The following is an 8,553-nucleotide window of genomic DNA, read 5'->3' on the forward strand; positions in this document are numbered from 1 at the left end:
AGGAGGTAGAAATCCTATTGTTTCTACCTCCTTACCTGCCGATTCAGCCCTGAATGGTGTGTGGCGGATCTTACGATGTTTCGTGCGACCGATGGTCGTACGAAACATCGTCAGATCGCCACGTGTATGGCCACCTTTAGGCATATAGCCACAGTGCTCTAGGGCCACAGTGACTTAACACCATATCCTATATTAAATGTAAATGCCTGTGTCTGCTATAGTGTTTCCCATACTTTGTTATGAAAGGAGGTGGTTTTCTGCAAGACCACCACAATCGCTCAAAATGTGCCATAGGCCTTATTCTAGTTTTGCCTGTATACAGGTAAATGGATCATTTTATTTATCATCATTGTAGCAGACTGCCATGTTATTTTTGACTCCAGCTACTCATTGCAAACTCAATTCCATTTACATCAATGAGTAACATAGAAAGGAACCCTGTACACAAGTGATAACTATGGCTGCTCTGTACCCAAAAGCACCTCCCTTTAAAATGCTAGCAAAGTGGTGGGGAGTGGCAGCAATCAAAACATTGGATGTAGCATTATGTCAGACTCTCATTTAAATTGCTTCCATTAGTCTAGTATGTGCATTTCCTTGGAATGTTGTTTCTGGTGTTAGACAAAAACAATAGTGAAATGTAAATTCTACATTTATTTTATAGCAAAATTTATATGCCACAAAAACAATCTTACAAATTTACAAGATTCTCGCTCTTTTCTGACACACTGTTAAACCGAGCCCTGAACCTAACAAAGGGCTGTTTGTTTGTAGCACTTTAATAGTTATCATTTCACAGGCAACTTGAAGAGTTAAACGCTGGAGTTCATACATTTTGAAGGAATATTACCACACACATATAAAACACCTAAGATTTGGCCATGCTTGTAACAGTTTTACAGTTAAAATAAAAAACAAAAAAAAGGATCAGTACGGATTCCTGCCTTGTAATACCATAAAGGGACAAACTGAGTCTTGATATCCAGTAAATGATCCAGCACCGGCTGGGAGACATTGTAACTGTGTTATATTTGGTCACATGGCAACAAATGATCACTTCCAACCATATCTTTTTAAGTGTTAATTACATGATTTTGCCGTTTGTAATGCAGTATATCATTTTGGGTATCCATCCTTTCAATATCAGGACACATTCTCATGTTCTCACCATTAAATGTCATGCTTCCATAGGTGAGGGATTGCAACACCCTACACCTTGATTTTCAGACATTTTTGTAGGTGAGTGAGTTGCCCCCAATATAAAATCATCAAATCTGGATAATGTCACAATGGAATGTATTTGATTGTGAGCAAAATTTGCCTGTGCAATGTAAACCCCCACAAAAAATAAAAAGGCACACTGAGAGCAAAAGACCTCCAGTAACTATGAACATCTTATCTGGCACCCATCTGCCACATGGGATCATGAGACATCTACTATGAATTGCCTTTACTGTATGGGTAATGCATGCACCTGCTCTCACATGTCCAAGGCAAAATTGGGTTAAAAAATACATATATATAGGGTTTAATAGAATTATAATTTAACATGAAGGGGTACAAGTAAAATTCAAGTCACTTGCTCTGAGGCCAGGTTTACCAAAAGGTTGATATTTTCATTATTTTGTAAGGTGGCGGAACATTTCTTTAAAAAAAAAAAAAAAAAAAGGAAAATATAAACCAAACTGCAAAGACAAACAGGCACTTTTTATCAACCCATAGCTCACATGCTAATAATTCTATCATTTAAGCTTTATTAGGAGTTGTATTTAAAAGAGTGTTAAATCATAAAAATGTGTTTTATATACATACACGCACAGTGTGTGCATACAATGGTAGCTTGGTCCCTTTAAAAAAAAAAATATATTTTCAGGATAATTCCAGGATTGTTGTGGTGTTAGCCTTTGATTGTGATAAAGTGACAACACTTGGTGAGGAAATTAGCACCAAAAAAAGTCAGTAAATTGAGTTATAATAACAGAAATAATGTTACAAATGTCAAAAGTGCAAACAAGCAGTACATTTTACCACTTTTTAGTGCTAAATCATTTAGTAGAGCCTCTAAAAGCAACTAACAGTTAAAGTAACAATATGTTAAGACAATTATTACACTGACAGTTGCTCATAGAGAACTTTGCAATATAAGGTTACTATATAGGGCTGCTGGCATACAGGCCAGAAAAAAGCACCTGAAATCTACTTACGCTGCCTGTCATTGGTTATAATTAAAGCTGACTGGATTTTTTGGCCTGATCTGTCACCAGTCCAGCATTGATTGGTGGACACAGCACAGGTGCGGTCAGCACATTAGATCTTTTCATTAAATACAGTAAGTATACATCAAAATGCCGACCCGTGCTTGCATATACTACAGTATAACATATATCTATTGCAGACTCATGGGGTGGATTTTGCCCCATAATGTTTGCTTGTGAAATCCCCCGTGGCTGTCTGCACCAGCAGTATGGGGTATTAAATAGCAGAACTCTGCCATGCGGGACATGAGCATTAGACTTATGTCAGTCAAGGAGTTCTCTCCCGACTAAGAAGCACCCAAAACCACCCATGCCATCTGCCATTGCCTTTAATAGGAGCCACCCGTCATCGCTGGAACATCCAGTTTTCAGCAAACAGTGCTGTGGTAATAGTATTGCAAAATATGTGCTCATTTTTGCAATTAAACAAAGGTGCAAAGTGCATGTGGCCCATAAACCACAGGTAAAGAGAATTCTAATAGTAAAGGTCTAGTTCTTAGAACAACAATCTAATCTATTTATACACTAGCATAACTTCCAATTCAACAATTCAGTATACTTCAGGAAAATCATATACACTGCTCTCTTCTTATACCTCCAAAAAAATTTATGTTAGCAGCTCATTACAAAGCATTCACTTTACTGGCATTTTTGGCCTTTATTTCAAGTAGACTATATATTTAAGGGATAGGTGTCCCCTTTATTATAAAGCCATTTCATTTGTTTTCAAATGTTAAATAGGTCAATATTGCTGTCATTTAATGTATGTCCAATATAATATAAATACAGTATTTTTTAAAGAAAATGCTTCCCCTCAGAATTCCTATATGTGAAGCAGCATTGTATAGTTACATAATGCTAAACATTGTCTACTTTCAGTGCTAGGTGCAGTCAGCATAGGATATCATGCCACAGGTTAGCCTTTCTCACATGCTTACAGATCACTGGTTATTACTGCCATTTCCTGGCATGCAGCAGAACTGCACAATAAGTTGCCCATATTTCTAAATAAACACTGAATAATCTCCTTACATTTTATAATACAAAGTGCACAATGCACCTCTTTAAGAGGAAACCCCCCCCCCTAATTTGACACAATCTCAATAAATTGAGTTTATGTTTAAACATTTTTTTGCATCCATTCAAGTCTGCCATCCAGACCACTGGTTGATGGGGGGGGGTGCTAGAATCCAGTTACCTGTTAAAAAGTAGACAGTAGAATAAAAGCTAAATTGAACAAAGAATGAACAATTCCGTATAGTATCTGTATAGTGTCTTACAGTACTCATGTACTGTAAGACATGACATACTAGGGTTTGTGAAATACTGATAATGCACAACTTTGCTGGATCAATGCTGTAACTCACTCACAGAAACCAGAACTATACCTGCAGTAACCTAATCAAATATAATTAACAGAAAACCCACTGCCATCCTTAATAAAGGGATACTCTGTTCACTATGTATACACACAGACACACACACTTCTGACAGACTAGTATCCAAAAGCCATACAGAAAATTATTTCGGATTCCCTTTCATGCATTGTTGTTTCATTAGTAAGCATTTTCCTCCATGTAAATATACCTCATTCTCCAGATACACCTTGATACCGTCTATTTATCTGGGCTTGAGGACAATTAGCAGATTGTAAATTGTGTGCCAACAGCAGCCAACTTGTGCAATTTTATATACGCAAGAAAGGGTGTAAAGTGCAAAAACTTGCACAATCCGCCATATTCTTAACCCATAATAGACCATTCTTTTGCTGGAATTCCAGCAGTATTCTACACCACAAAAAGATGCAAAAGTTTCACTGGCGGCACAAAACTTCCCATGTCAATGTATTGTGCTCCAATAGAAGCAACTTCTAACTGTGGGTGGAAAAAATAAAAGAGGCAGCACTTGCAGGGTTCATGGGCATACACATTTAAAATTAAATTCAAGTGGTTCAACTTTAAGCACCTATAGCAGCAGCACCCAGTGTTTACCGCCTGGTCAGGGCAAGTATAGATTCCTGCACCAGAAGAGTGCGCCACACCTTGCACTTAAGGCAATTTTTCTGCTTGAGTTCCATGAGCATTCCTTCTATATTGCTATGGATAAAACGTAACAACATCTACCAGAAGACAGCATGTAACCTCCATGATAAAAGAAACAATCACACTGCAGTTCGTTGAGTATAGGCTAGAACAACTTTTGGCTCCAGGCTGGAAAACCAAAGGCTGATGAAACAAGTTCTAAACATTAAAATATATATAGAGAATAATATACCCCCTATTGTAAAATATAACAATATTATTATTAAGTAAAATAAAGCAACAAAGTGAAAGGCTTAGTGCTTTTATACAGGTCATGGGATTCTGAGGTGGCTTCTAATATCCTAATATATTTTACAAGAGGGGGCACTTTTTTTTTTTGTTATAAAACACAGTTTCAGGAAGTTATAGGATACAAATTATATCACTTATTCTGATGGATGACATTACAAAGCACCAGTTAGGATATCATTTATGGAATATTCATGGCTCGTGTAGTAAAATAAGCTTCTGTGTATTGCGTGCACAAGATGGCGAGTGGGTTTAAGAAGTAATGAACTCTCCATACTAGTTTCTAAAAGTGTACTGCACAATGTCAGCAGCAATACAAAGTCTACCACCTCATGTGGCGCCATGTTAAATGTTAATTGATTGCATTAAACTGAAAGAAAGCAATCTTAATATTGCTACATAAACAGCCAACCATAAGCTATTCAAAATCTGAACTGAGCTGTTTGCAACAATGCTGGGCTTCTGTGATCTACAGGCTGCAAGCTCTACACCTGTTGGTAGGTCCAGATAAATCCTTTGGGCACTTCTAATATACAGACTTTTTAAGCCAATGAGTAAACAGATTTTTTTTTTTTTTTTTTTTTTTAAACTACTGAAGATATTGCAAAGGGCTCACTGATACACCATATTTTTGTATGACTGAAGGCCTGACCAGATACTAAATAGCTAATGTAAAGTTGAAACAAAAAGACCTGAAAAGTTTTCTCTTTGAGGGAACACTGTGTATAAGTATTGCCAAGTCAGATGTCTAAGCTCAGGTCCCCCAACATGGCTGTACTACATCTTAAGTGTCTGTGCAATGTTTACAGCTGTTGTTCAGGCAAAGCTTTAGGGCAATGACACAAGGAGCTACTGGATGTGGCTACAAAATAAACAATACTGATAATTTTCTCCACCTGTGTTTTAGCAGAGACAGGTATTTCATGGAGTTTTGCTACTGTAGCACTGTGTATCTTCACCCTTAGGGTTTATGCTTGCATTGCCTCTACACAGGGGATACGTATTGGGTGCTCACATCGAGTTCTAGGGCAAATTCAAGCTGCAACTGTATTGAGACAGCTATACAGGCAAAATGAAATAACATCCATTTATTTACTATCACTTGTTTGTAAATTATTCCAAGCATTTTTCTTATACAGCAGTTATTTAGGTGTAACGAAAGTGTTTTTTTGCAGAATAGGACAGTAATTTATGGTAACAGTTTATTAAGTCTGAGAAACAATAAAACTTATCAAACATTTTTTTTATCTGTAAGCTCACCATATTACAGTGTGTAAATGAAAAATACCTGGTAAAGGAATGAGCAATGCAAACCTTCATATCATACAGTATAATAAACCTCCTCAACAGACTTACAGCACAGTAGCTTCTGCAGTGTTTTTAATGAATGGAATGAATGCAGACCCACTTACGTAGCCACTGTTAAAGAATATTACATTCTGGCCAGAAAAGGGCGGCAGAAAGCTGTAGAGCTATATGATAAAAGCCAGGTCTAAAGCCACACAAAAATAAACATTATTTTACAAGGCTGAACAGTTCCCTCCCTTAAGTAGCAGAACAAGAAATCACATTTTGATGCAATACTGTATCTGGCCAAGTAAGCTTGTTCTAACAAAGTAACGGATTTCCAATGGAATGTTTGTTACTATAATGTAAATGTAAACATGCATGCTAATCAGAGCCCAAGTTTAGGACTTCTCATAAATTACCACATTCTTCCATGAAGAATTGGAGACATTTATTATTTGGGCCCAGAAGGTTTGAGTAAATACAAGAAGCCCTGGTTGTATAAGCCCCAAAAGGAAGTGCAAATATTTTTTTCTTTAATGATTATAACTGGGGAGCAGAACTACATGAATTTTTAAAATACTGTCAGATTTGAGTTCAGCAGAATACAAGATGGCTGCTTTATGTAATGCTGCTTCACAGTCTTCTATAAACAGAAGCCGTTGCTTGTCTTGTATCACACATATTACTTTGAGGAAGTTCCATTATAATACAATAGTACTGGCCAATACAGATTAAAATCACAAGATGAACTTTTTTTAAATATACATGTTCTAACGCTGTGGTATTGCTGTATGTGAGTACAGGGCAGAGGTAAGGAAAAAAAGGACAAGGTTTTTGGCATAGAATACTCCTCACAAAAAAAGCAACAGGGAAAGGTCCACTCCTTAAATATTTCTAACAAGCTGAATCCTCAGAAGCAAAAAAGAGCTGGTAAAAATAAAGCCAAAAAAAATCTCAATAGAATGTCACAATACTTTTGCACTACATAGACTCATTTTGTGCTTCAATATTTAAAAGCTATGTATCTTAAATGAACAAACGAAAGTAAATAATCTTATGACTAGCTTCATGGTACTCAGTGCCAAGAGGCATGGGCAGGGAAGTGCTCAACAAACAAACCTCTAATGTCTCCTAATATAGGAAGGAGAAGGATCTTTTTCCAGTCCAAAAGTGTGTGTGTGTATATATTATATTTACTAAACTGAAACTACATTTTCCACATAAGCACAAACTTAGTTTCTGCCTATTGAAAGGCTATTTATCTGCCACGTTAATGCTTGCATGAGCATAGTATACAGCAGTGCATGAGGCCAGGAAAAAATGCCTAACCTAAAAATGTACAAGCTTCATAAAATCATGTGTCTGCTACATTAAAACAAAGCTGGTGGTTAATTTAAGAAATGTCTTTAAAGCAGCCTTTAGGATTTTCAACAATCCAGATATAAAGCAGAAAAAATAACCAGCATCATAAAGCTCAAGAGGTGTGGGGGAAAATTACCACAATGTAGACAATACCATTCAAATAGGAAACAAGGAGCATCATACACTGCACATGATTTTGCTTTAATACTATACCCAAGTGTGCAACAGTGCCAAAATGCACACAGGGCTCTAATTATACAAAATAAATCTTGAAAAATTCTGTGCAACAGGAATTTCCTATACACCATGTATTGGGTAACACCCAGCGATATACTTCACATAAGTATCACTAAAAATATATTAAATACATATGCCTGTGTTACTGGGTGTATCCGAGTGCCCACCACATGTGAAAGCACTGTGGATAATCCTATGTGAGGTGTCACTTCCAGAGGTTAGAAAATTGTATTTGATCTTGCACATTTCTATTATAGCTTTTTTATCCTATAAAACCAAAAATACTGGTCAGTATCATACTTACTTATTACTTCATTTCTACCATTTAGTTTGAGCTTTGCAAAGCTGGTTTCACTTTATAGTGTTACTCTCACACAACTAGAGACATAACCAACATCAATTGGTAAGTGACATATTAATACAGTTTTTGAGCAACACTAGATCAGTATATGGTTTGGTAGAGCTCATTTCTCACATGGGGTTAGCTGTTACAATACAAGTCTTTCTCACACCACAGAAGGCAGTTTAACCTATCTTTCCAAGAAGGAAATGCAAAATATAATTCCATTGCTCATGGCTTTATGTAAGCAGCTTGTTGTAAATGTAACAAGGCATGATTTAACTGTCTGAAACCTGCCTTTAACACAAGACAACTTATGCCTAATTGTAGCCAACACTGTATTTAAGCCAAATGACTTGAAGATGTAGTTTTGGCAGTGACTGCTTTTGCATTTGAGGTTAGTAAAATTATACTTTTGTGGCCAGGCATGTTTTTATACGAACTCTAGCCTTGAAATATAACCATTAACACAGAGAAGATAAATTGCAGCTGTTTAAACTTAAACAAAGGCCTGCACTTATCTCTATAGGGGTACATTTAAACACCTACTTACTAAGGCACCTAAATTACATGGAGCACTCCAAATGAACCACATGACATTTAGAGAAAAACAAAAACCACCAGCATACTGACATAACACATTGTTGAAGAGTCATGGAATATCACAAACATTCTCTCCAATGACACTAGATTTTAAGAAAATGTTAAAGTTGTAACACAGTCATCATCTACTTTATTT

This window comes from Xenopus tropicalis, chromosome 2 (assembly GCF_000004195.4).
Source record: "Xenopus tropicalis strain Nigerian chromosome 2, UCB_Xtro_10.0, whole genome shotgun sequence".
Lineage (NCBI taxonomy): Eukaryota > Metazoa > Chordata > Amphibia > Anura > Pipidae > Xenopus > Xenopus tropicalis.